General features: G+C 39.7%; 1 protein-coding gene across 1 annotated transcript in view; it reads left to right on the forward strand.

Annotated features, from left to right (window-relative positions):
- Window positions 1–4544: 4544 nt before the first annotated feature.
- Window positions 4545–12237, forward strand: part of add1 (adducin 1 (alpha)) — a 30139-nt gene continuing 22446 nt past the window's right edge. The window contains exon 1 of the mRNA XM_044333223.1: window positions 4545–4670. The gene's annotated coding sequence lies outside the window, so the exon portion shown is untranslated. The remainder of the gene's footprint in view (window positions 4671–12237) is intronic.

Genomic DNA, 12237 nt, shown 5'->3' on the forward strand with positions numbered 1-12237 from the left:
AAAAAACATTCCCAGTGCCACAAGTCTACAATCTCCTGTCACTTCAGCAAAGAAGAATTAGGCTGCACCCCTTAATATGCCAATACATCTCCCAGGCATCATCAGCTATAGTACAAATTGTTTATTTTCATATCAACCCCTAGTGATTTGAGAGCTTAGGGTTGAAGGCTGGCTGAAGTTAAAAGGGGACGATAAGTGCTGCCTGAAATGAATACGAAAAGCAGCTGGGTTTATCTTCACTCGCTCTGTGACATGTGCAGCTAAGAGAAAACAGGTGACCGAGGAATGTGTGCTGAAACCCAAACGTAATGCTGAGCTCAAATGATTTGTTGCCCGCTCAGGCAGATCTGCATTTTTAAAGATAGGCTATATTTTCTTTTGATTTCTATTTTATAAATTTCTCTGTTCTCGTAGGTCTTTCTCGTCAGCCTTTCTATGTGTTTTCTCGTTCTCCTTCCTCCTTCGTGGACATTGTTGATGGTGGATTTAAAGTTGCTCTGTGTATACATGACATATCAATGTAAAAAAGGAGACAGATACAGTGACACGCATGCACCACACAGTGAGCCTTATTTTACTGTTGATCCAGATATAAACAGACGAAAGCCCAAAATGTAAATATAACAGGGACAGGAACTCAGAAACGCTCACATGCACACACAATGGCTGAGAAAGTAATACAGTAAGGTGCATTTCCAGTGTAAGTATACGATCTCCATGCCTGAGCTCTTCAGACACACCATTCGGATATATTTAGAGTCCCTAGCTGGTGTATCCATGCTACAAGGCAGACCACAATTATTCACAACACTGGAATGGCTAGCACTGGTCTGAGATCAGTCAAGGGGAGACTGCTTGTGTGGCAACTGGTACGGGACAGGATTGACACCACAAGAGTCAGAGGTCAGGGCCAATAGTCTACTCGTATTAACGGATATATGCTGTAAACCCCAGAGTCTTGTGGAAAATTATCCCCCATATGAGTTTATTATTACATTAGTTACAGTCTAAACTTTGACTTTGTTGCCCGACAATTTAAAAGATACTCTTATTATACAGTTATGAAGGAGTAAGGCCTGGCAGTTATGGGTTAAAAAAATAACTGGTGATGTTTTTATGCAAATAAATGAGCTTGAGCTTTAAATATTGGTTTGTAATGGAACGGAATAACGAAGCAAAAATGTCCTGTTTCTCACTCACACTTCATGTTCACTGTATACTAAAGAAATAAGAAAATGTAACAAACAGCAATGTCATAATAAGCTACCTTATGTTGTAGCCTGTGGCTGGGCCTCTCCTCTTCTCTTTTAAGTTTCCTCTCCCACATTCCTTGTGTGCAGGGGCAGACTTTACCATTAGGCAAGGTAGGCAACTGCCTGGGGCCCCCAACTAAAAGGGCCCCAAACAGCTATTATGATGGTTAGATATGAAAAATATTGAGTTATGTCACGATTCTAACTCATTTTACCCTGAAATACCTTACAAAATGTCCACCAAAGTACTTAAAAAGTATGCAATTGTATACCTCTACTTCAGAAGAAAACATTATACCAATACATAGATAAATGTTACTGGTTATGCTGCAGATTCAGATTTTACTCACAAAATATAACAAATAAAATATGATACATTATTATTGATTAAACTATGCAGCATTATATAAGAATTAAAAGCTCCACCTTGAACACTAGTTAAGTAAATCTAAGTACATCGTGCTGATAATACCTCTCTTTTACTCTTCACTTTTAAGTAAAACTTTGAATGCAGGACTTTAACTTTTACAGTGTTTTTACTGTGCAGTATTAATAATGAGTACTTATTCTAGCCTACCACTGCCAATACTAACATTCCCAGTTAGAGAAATGGTGAAAATGAAGCAAGACAGCGTTTACCTGCGGCCCCCACATCACTAAATCGGCCCCTGGTTATTTACAGTGCAATGAAATGCAAGACATATTTTTATGTCCTTCAAGTTGATAATTACCTGACCTATTTATCTTAACTCATAATACTGTTAAACATATAAACTCTGGCCTGGTTGGTTACTTCATGTACTTCATTGACCCCAGGGAATAACATTAATGCAACAAAACACTGACTTGCACCAATGTGGCAAAGCAGCACCATCTAGTGTTTAGGATAGTGAATATATCTTCCTTATGTTGTGCTGTATAGGTTACTGCACGCTCATAAATCATGTAATTGCCCCTTGTTGCCCTCTTTCTGTTGCAGTCACTTTGCTGTCTGTGCTGCAGTAACTCAAATTGTTCCATCAAAGACTATGGAGGTATATATTTGGGAGATAAATAGCCTATGAGAGGGAGGGGACACTGGGGACGATTGAGGAGTGTTCTCACCGGAAGTCCCGCCTCCAATCTCTGACTAATCAGTTTATTGCGCCCCCTGGTGGGTGGGCTAAATTTCTCCAGCTGTGCATCATACAGTAGGCTCTACTGTACAATGTTTGCAGACTCGCTGTGGGTCCAGTGTGATGTAATTGACCCCGAGTGCCATCAACATGGTTTTAAAATAGCCTGCCTGACTTGCACCATAAAGTCAACATGTGCTGCAATACAGTTGTGTCATTATAAGCACCACAGCTGTATTGAGTTTGGCTTTAAGTCAAGGTGAAGCTGCATTTTGTTACCTAAGATGCACAAATAAAATGGATAATGTGACATTTGCACAGGGATAAAGAGATGAGGCCTAAATGATTCAAGCGTAACCCTACATGCTCTTAAAAATGGGTTTGATTGCTCCGATGATTTAGCTAAACTAAATTCAAAGTTGTTTGTGTTATCTCAGAAATACCACCACACGTCTAGTGCATCTGAGCAAAATCATTCAATTAAATTCAATGTATGCTTTTATCATTTTGTATCACCTTTCAAAGAATACTCAATATTAGTATAAGATAAGATATTATTGTGTACGGTATATATATTATTGTATATAAGTGTTGCATACAGCTGCTTATAGAAAAATAAAAGGTACATACAATATGGGTACATCATCCCCATATGTACAGACATACAAAATACACTATTGTACCCCTGGTACATAGTGTTTACACTATTCCTAAAATAACAGAACACAGTGACCAGTGGTCAGTAAAGTGGCAGAGCATATTTAAAAGAATAAAAACAATAAAAATGTTTAAACATACAGATGTGCAAAGGAGGCCATAAATTAGATATCCAATTAAAAATTTGGTTAAATAGTATTGCACTCACTAACCGTCAGTATTGCACTGACTATAGGCTACATTGAACAATATGGTTTCATGTGAAATATGTCATTATCTCACACTTTTTCTCCACATAGTGATATCACCGTGCAGGATCAACGCATTAATAAAATGCAATATCTCCAGTTTCACAATCATTAGAAGTCAATAGTAGCAGTGATTGCAGTGTTTTTACACTGCACATCACCTGTTCAGCCAACTAACTAACTCTGAGCTTGGATTCAAGTCTGATTTACTTTTGGTATGGTTACGATTACTGATTGAATACAGGACAAACATTAAAGGGTCTTTTGAAAATCTCAGGCAGTACAATTCAATTGTATGAACTAATGATGTTATTTTCTATGACCATGAGGGCTCATAATTCAAACTTTATAGAGCAACAGATAAAGCTTGTTTCTGTTCTGTGTAGGAGATTAACAACATGAATTTACTACATCACAGTGTACAGTTCCAACTAATGATTATTTTAATTATCTATTAATCTGTCGATTATTTTTTTGTTTAATCGATCACCTGTTTGGTCCATAAAATGTCAGAAAATGGTGAAAAGCCCAAGGTGTCTTCAAATGTCTTGTTTTGTCCACAACCCAAAGATATTCAGTTTACAGTCATAGAGGACTAGAGAAACCAGAAAATATTTACATTTGAGGAGCTGGAAGCAGAGAAGTTGGACATTTTTGTATCAGAAAATGACTCAAAACGATTTGTCTATTATCAAGATGGCTGAAGATTCAATAGTTGGCAACTAATGGATTAATCGGCTAATTGTTGCAGCTCTAATTTATACACACAACAATCCTTGTTCTTTTCAGTTGCTATGAAAGATTGTAATGTATTGGTGCATTACTGCCACCAATAAGACAGGTGTATGAATCTGACCGGCATCGTCCTACTCTCCCTTTAGCTGCATGGCTTTACTACCTTGAGCTAGAAAGTGAAAACCTAAAACCGCTTTCAAGGGGGGGGCGGGCCAGATGCTCATGCTCCAACCAAATCTCCCCGGTGCGGTCAGGTGTTTCCGGGTGGCCAATGCTGGGCTGCAGATTACTCGTTTACCGCACCCAAGGCGATATTTTTTCCCTAGGATGTCGAAGTCATGACCCGCCTTACTCTGCCTCTGATTGGCTTACTCTTATATACGGCTCCGTAATCTCACGCCTCGTGCCTAAATCTAACCAATCCAACCAACGAAGGCAACGAGTATTAGCCAATCAGAGGCAGAGAAGGGCGGGTCATGACTTCGCTATCCTAGAAAAAAAAAAATTCGGCGCACCCAAATTGGATGACGGTGGATGGGCGGAGCGACGCAGGGACGATAAACCCACTCTGAAGTCACCAGGGTGGGGGATAAAAATAGTGAAAATCGCCGCCCCGCTTTCACCGACCACTGTTTATATCTCATCACTTCAACAAACAGAGGGTAAGCTCCAAAATAATCGACACGGTTTGCATTTTCACCTGCAGCGTCTGTCCGGTGCGACACGGTCCATGTGTTAATATGTTTGTGCCTCAGTCGTCTCCTTGTGTTTCGGTGTGGCGAGCTCTCACTGTTTTGCTAATACGTTGCCTCTGGTCGGTTGAGTCTGCAGAGAGGCACGTTTTCATACTGTAAACGACTGTTTGTGTGTTTCAATACGGTTTAATGAATTCACCTCTCGCTCGGACGCTTTCCTGTGTGGGAAAAAAACAACAGCCTTGGGCCACACTGAATGTGTGTTTTTGCCCCGAGTATCATTAGCCAGCTTCCCGAGCAGGCCTGTGTTTGCGTTATTTTGCATTTCACATGGCGCACACTTACTGTAGCTCTTAAATATGGGCTTTTGTGCTGCCTAGGTTTTCCTCTCGTAGTTGTTCTGCACCGATGTTACACTGTATTTGGTGACCCATCAATTTCTGTGACCTGCAGTGTTGGAAGAAGTACTCAGGTCCTTAAGTAAAAGTAGCCTATCAATATCACCATGTAAAAATCCTGCATTTAAAATCATACTTAAGTAAAAGTGTAGAAGTATTACCAGCTAAATTTACTTAAAGTACTAAAGTTAAAGTACCAATGTTGCAGAAATGCTGCGTATGCATTGACTCATCAGTATTAATGATGTACTTTCTCAAATGTATTTAATATATCAGATACTTTTACTTAGGGCTGGGCAAATATCACAATATTTCTGACCAAATACCTCAATATCGATATTACAACAATATTGTAGGGATGAGTGCTTTCACAAAATATTTACCCAATGAGATTTTTGATAAATAATCATCAGTAATGTGGATATAATGACCTAAGTGGATAAAGACAAATAATAGAACAGCTAGAACAGTCTGGTGAGTTCAGAAAGTTACATCACTTTACTGTAATGCAGCCTTTAAAACCAGGAAGAGATAACAATTATGCCATATCACAATATAACAATATCTAGTCTCATATCACGATATTGATATATCGCCCAGCCCTACTTTCACTTAAGTGAAGGATCTGAGTACTTCTTCCATCACTGCAGATCACAGAATCTGATGGGTCACCAAACACGATGTAACACCGGGTCTGTTTCTAGTCTGGGTGTGTTTGTTGTGTGTAGGACAGTTTGTTAGCTGTATTCAGTTGTGTGGTGATGGAGCAGTTTCCTTTTTGTCATATGACGCTACGTCCTGCATAATAATAATAATAATGATAATAATAACTGTGCACATCACATTTGAATTGTAAGCACTTTTTTCACTTCACTTGCCAACCTGTACTTTCACAGTATGAGAGGAAACACCATGTCTCACTGCATCAGATTTACGTTATTAAATTCCATATCGTGTTGTTAAAGCAGCCAACTCCTATCGATCCTAAATAAAATGCATCAAACCAACATTTTAAACTAGAAACTGAGATAAGCTTTGGACCACATCTCTAAATATAAAGTATGCAATGATAGTGCATATTAATACACTGTGTATTGATAAAGCGAAAGTCATAAATGCAATAAAGCTACATGATGGTATTTATTCATCAGTTAATCTTTTGAGTCCGTCATCAGAGAAAAATAGTATTTGCTGGTTCAAGCTTCTCAAATTTGAGAATTTTGCTGCTTTTCACCATTTTATATTATTATAAATTGATTATCTTTAGGTTTTGGACTGTAGGCCAGACAGGACAAATAATGTCACCTTGGGTTCTGGGAGCTTGAAATGCCCATTTTTCACAATTTTTCCCCGCTAATTATAGACTAAAAGTAAAGAAAAAACAACAGACAGATCAAGCAATAATGAAAATAATTGTTAGATGCAGCTGTAATTGTCCAGCTCTACTAATAGCATCAGAAAGAAGATCGAGAGGTGATAATACCCAGTGAGTTTGTGTCATAGCGCGTAAGTCTTTTTAATTGTTTACTATGCTTTGCTGTTTGACAGCTGTTTGTTTTTGGGTCCAAACTGAACAACATAACCACTAATCTGTTGCTGTCTCCTTTCTAAAGTACACTGTGAAGTCCCTTCCCCCTCATACTGTATGTGGATTAGCAAAGCCAAACTGCCGAGATACATTTTCAGTGCGTGTATGCGTGTGTGTGTGTGTGTGTGTGTATGTGTTAGGGGACGGTAACACCCTGGATTTGGTAATTCTGTTAGAATGAGTGAAACTCCCCAAGGACGAAGCTCAGCTCTGTCAGTCTGGCTCCATGTTGCCACCCTCGACACACACTACACCGCTACTACACACATGAATACACACTCACTCTAGATACAGAGATCTGTGTTTGTTTTACTCCCACTCCCCACGCCCACACCCTTGACTGCAGTGCAGCTGAAAATGTGTTCCTCATTTCAAGTCCAATCTCTCTATTTCTCTCTTTCCTTCCTTCCTCTCCATATGTGATCACTTAGCAGGGTTTCAGGAGGCTTTTTTTTTTTTTTTTTTTTAAAGTTTAGAGATGTAAAAACAGTCATCCTTGAACTTTCATTCACACCACGGAGGTCACAAAGGATCATATCGATGTACAGCATGTTTGGGTCTAATATTTAGCCAGCAGAATGCTATTACAGGATGTACACTTGATAGCACAGGGTAGAGTGTGACACAGGGGAAACATGTACAGGGAGGGGTGTGTTGTGTCAGAGAGCAATCTCCCGCCTCTCTGTCCCATAAGACATGCGACAGCCAGATAAACCCGAGCCACTGTACTCTGCACACTAACACAACATAGCATCTCGCCTGGCCTCGGCGGTCAGCGACAGATAATAATGTTTCCTGTGCATACAGTAGTCCCATCGATGGTGAAGCTGGACGTTATTTTCCAAAGCAGCGATGATATGAAAACTCATATTTGTTTTAAATTTTTGATCCTAGTTCTTTTGATGTGTGCCACTGTTTTCTCAGAGGGTTAGCATCAGCTGACTAAGCATAAAAACATGGAAGCTGCACTCTTGGATATAATTACACAGTGGATAATGGATAGAGACTAAATGTAATGTAATATAGTGAGTGAGTGGATGATGATGTGATGTCAGAGCTGGCACAATGATGAAGGCGCCATTTGACTTCAAAGAGGAAACAAACACTCGCACGGTGATATCGACCAGTTTTTTGAATAGTTAAAATGAGTGTGAGGTGAAATAATGAGCTGCGGTTGCATTCACTTGTGCACAGCATGTAAGTGACTCACATATTCAACATATTCATGGGTCATGGTGAAATATCACCAAAGGACTTTCTAATGTAATTCCAACATCAGCGTTGATGCTGGCTGTTCTTTCTTCCTCTGCTATAGTGTTTCCTCCTCTCATTTCAACATGACCCCAACAGAACATTTGCCAATAAAATGTCTTTTGAAATTGATTCACCAGTTACTCCTTTTTACCATGACCCCGTGTCTAGACAGCAGCAAGCGTGTCAGACGTGTTTTTCCCAGCGAACGTCACACGCGACAGATACGCTCTCATTTTAATCTATGCAGCTGTCTGCACCGGCTCCGTGCGAGCTCGCCGCGTCTCACGGGCGTAACCACCACCTGAAGCATTGATTTATGCTTCCATCCTCTGTTTTATTCACATCATTACAGTCGTGTATCGGGCTCTGAGCTCTTCCAACACACGGGTGACCCACGCTCAACACTGCGCCTGAACGCCTCCAGTATAGACACACAGACGGAGCACTCGCTGCTGCTGCTGCTCTGCTCACGTGCTGCTCACGCTACGTTTGCTGTCTAGACACGGAGTAATTTAAGAGAGGACAGCTAGATACCATGCTTGCTACAAACTCTGGTAGGAAGAAGACATTTTATTGCTAAATAAGACCTGCTTGGTTGATTGAATACGCGCCAAAATGTGGGATGAACCCAAATAATTTAGGAGGGAAAAGTCTGAAATCAAGAGTAATTGTACATGTTTGATGTTGGAAAAGAATCTAGGATATTAAAATGACACGAGACCCAATTTTCTTTCCTTGAGTGATGAGGTTTTGTTTGAGTAGCAATGAGGTCAGTGAACCTAACACGTGTATTGCTATCCCCTCTTTTTGCTTAACACTGTATTTGTCTGAAATTAGCTCATGTTGTAGCTTCTCTGTGTGTGGGGCGCAGTTACTGTCTAAGGCACGAGACCATACTTGGAGCAACGCTAAAATGACACCTAATGCATTCCTACCATTGCAGTAGTTAGGGTCTCACACATACATGCACATGACACACACACACACACACACACACACTAAAGAGCAGTTGTCACCAGTAATGACAGGCATCCAGCTCAGAGATATAAAGAGCCTTGTCTGAGTGCCTCTCTTGAATGTCTAAAAACTGCTTGAAACACAAACTGGACACACACACACACACACATACATTGAAACTGTTACAGTGAATGTTTGAGGCCAGCTTTTTTTTTTTCAATACACACATAATGATCTTTTCACTGGTGATTGCTTGATTGTCATATTTTTGGACCGAACTAAATGGATCTTTTACAGAATGCTTTCCGTTTGGTGAGAGCTTAGTCATGCTGAAAAGATGTTTTCACTGCAAGCTTCCGCCATCTCAAAAGAGAGATGATCAAATTGAAATCTGTACAATCTCCTCCCGGGTGCGTTTTTTTTAAAGTTTACAAAGAGCGAGGCACTGAGGGAGAGCAGAGAGCCTGGTGCTCCTCTTCATATAGTATCTCTACCTTTTTTCTTTTTTTTTTTAACTCATCATTGCCTCATAGCAGCCTTTGTCAAGGCTGGAAACATCTGTATTGTGTGGTGTCATAGCGAGTTCAACACATCTGTTTGTTTCACAATCACCTGTTTTTAACACAGCAGCTTCCTGTTCATTTTCCTTTTTGGGTGCACAGATGGACATCATCCTGGTAGGCACACAGATCAAGAGTTTAAGAGACAATAGACTTTTCTAGTGCGTTTGAGTAATATGACCATATATATATATATATACCACAAAAATGTGTCTGCTGTCAGATATTTTGCCATACTGTTAGTACTGAGGTACCTATCTGGGTGTATCAGGCCATTGTGGGCAATATTGCAAATCACTGAGCAGGACTGCTTTATGACCATATTTGATTTGTGTGATTTTTTTTGCATGAATGTGGTGAAGTAACTTTTATTTGTCAGGTATTTACTTCACTGGAATAACCAAATCTGGACATTCCTGTGTGGTTAGGAACGGGGCTTTGGTCATTGGTCTAGATGGAAATACAGTTCCAGCAGCAACAACAACAACAGCTATTAAATGGATTTAGATGAACTTTTGTATCTACCAGTGCAACCATCAGGTCAAAACTTTATTTTATCCAGTACTTTAGTTTATGATCACATAATATGTACAGAATTAATGTCATTCCCATCAGCCTCAGTTCTACTTTGTGTTTAGCGCTAATTAGCAAATGTTATGCTAAGGCGTTAAACTAACATGGTGAACATAAACCTGTTAAACATCAATATGTGAGCCATGTCATTGTGTGCATTTAGCTCAAAGCTTTGTGCATAAGTATAACCTCACAGAGCTGCTAGCGTGACTCTTGACTCTTGGTGCTGTTTTTATCCATAAGCAGTTTCATAATTGATTTTTTTCCAGAATCTATGTATTGATCTCACAATATAGAAATGTATATATTGTCATAGAAGATTCTGTCCATAGCACCCATTTCCACTTTCTAGTATGAATGTTGGTATGAATAAGAATATTCCCTTACAATGTCACACATTTTGTTCCATATAGGAATAAAGCCTCATAGATTGGTGAAATAGATTGACTGATAGATAGAAGACTCCAAACGTCTTTCTTATAATCAGGGATGTCTTGATTGTGAATTTGAAAAAGGAGATGCATATATCTGTTTACTGAAAGTGACCTTTAGGCTGTGCCTGACTTAAAAGCCAATAGTTTCTTGTAAATGCAGCCTTTTGATCTAAGTTAAGCCATTTAACTGGCTGTCTGTGGCCACCAAGTTTACAACCTGCTTAATGAGCACATGTAGTAAAGATAAGGTTTGAAGTATTGTCTGCTAGATATACAGGGCTGTTGTTGTCAGCTGCTGATTCCTTTCGATTACTTTTGAAGCATTTGTATGTTTTCAAATATACTCTTACAGTAAAACAAAATCTCTCTTATTTCTCACACAAAAGCAGGAGGCTTGATTCATCATCACAACCTTTTCTCGTTGCTAAGAGACGAGCAAACCCTCGGACGCATATATTCCAAGGGTTTTCCACATCCAGAGAGCAAAAGGAGGCACCGACATTAGCTTTTAATGTGCATAAGCAGTCACATGTTCTGCTTGTCAGTGGCCATCGGTACACAAGTGTGACCTTCACTGTTTTGGTATTTCCTAGCAGGCCTGAAGAAAAGAGCTCAAATGAGTTCATCTTGTCAAAGATAATAGAGAGAAAGTCTGATACTAGCTGTACCAAAGCTAGCCTATAGCAGGTTTCTCTGCTCACATGCTCAAAGTCTGCATTTTTCTGACTGGTTTCTCCTTCAGGCTGGTTTTAACTTGTCATTGTGTGTCTCCTGGGTTTAATGAAAGAAAACTGATGATTCAGATTTCTCTTGAATTCCCCCTAATCTGTGATCTTTTTATGGGCACTGGTCACACCCACAAATATTGGCTGTGTTTGAAAAGGGATTTAATTTTTTTTTTTTTAACATCAACACTCATTTAACATGTTTCTCTTGCAGCTTTGGAGAAGCTGGACCCTTTAAACCCCTTTTTTAAATACTTTTTCTTCAGAGTACAGAGTGCTGGTTAGGACAGACGGTACAGTACCAGGACCAGATACTGACAATCAGTTTGATGTATGAGCTACAGCTTCAGGCACACCCATGGTTGCACTTACTGAGGACAATGTACTTTCCAATACAGATCATCCAACGGGTGTGGTTAAGAGCGTGAGTCTGCCATTAGGGAGACGGGCCATCACAAGATGTAACCGCTTGTGCTATCACCACATTATGCTCAAACATTCAGTCTCTTAAAGAAAGTTAAAGTGGACGATGAACACTTTCTTATTGTCCTGATTTGTATCAACTGTGGCAGCAACTCCACCCTTCCTGTGATACAAGATGACAGGTGCTTCTGATGCATGGCGACATTTCCGGAGTGGAGTTTTCTGTTAACATCTTGATACAGAACAAGTGCATTTGTTTAAGTTTTTTATTTTAAGTTTCTCAGCACATCAGAGTCATTGTGTTGTGATTATAACCAGATTATGTACGTTTCAGGTTAAGATTAAGCATTTGATCCCCAACTTGGTTTAATCTTGAGAACAAACATGCCATTTTTAATCCAGTGGATATTGTATCTGTAGAAATGCACATTCACTTCTGACCTACTGTCACCGAAGAAGCCGCCGAGTCCCTGAGATGTTTTGAAGCTAATGTGAGACGAGTAACACGTTAGCTTGAAGATGTGCGCATTGTGACACTGACTGGCTTGCCGTGTGATGTTGGCCTACAGCTGTTTCTTACATAACAGTAATCTCTAAAGACCGTCCTTGTGTTTCCATGGTA

The sequence above is a fragment of the Thunnus albacares genome, chromosome 18 (assembly GCF_914725855.1).
Source record: "Thunnus albacares chromosome 18, fThuAlb1.1, whole genome shotgun sequence".
In the NCBI taxonomy this organism is placed as follows: domain Eukaryota; kingdom Metazoa; phylum Chordata; class Actinopteri; order Scombriformes; family Scombridae; genus Thunnus; species Thunnus albacares.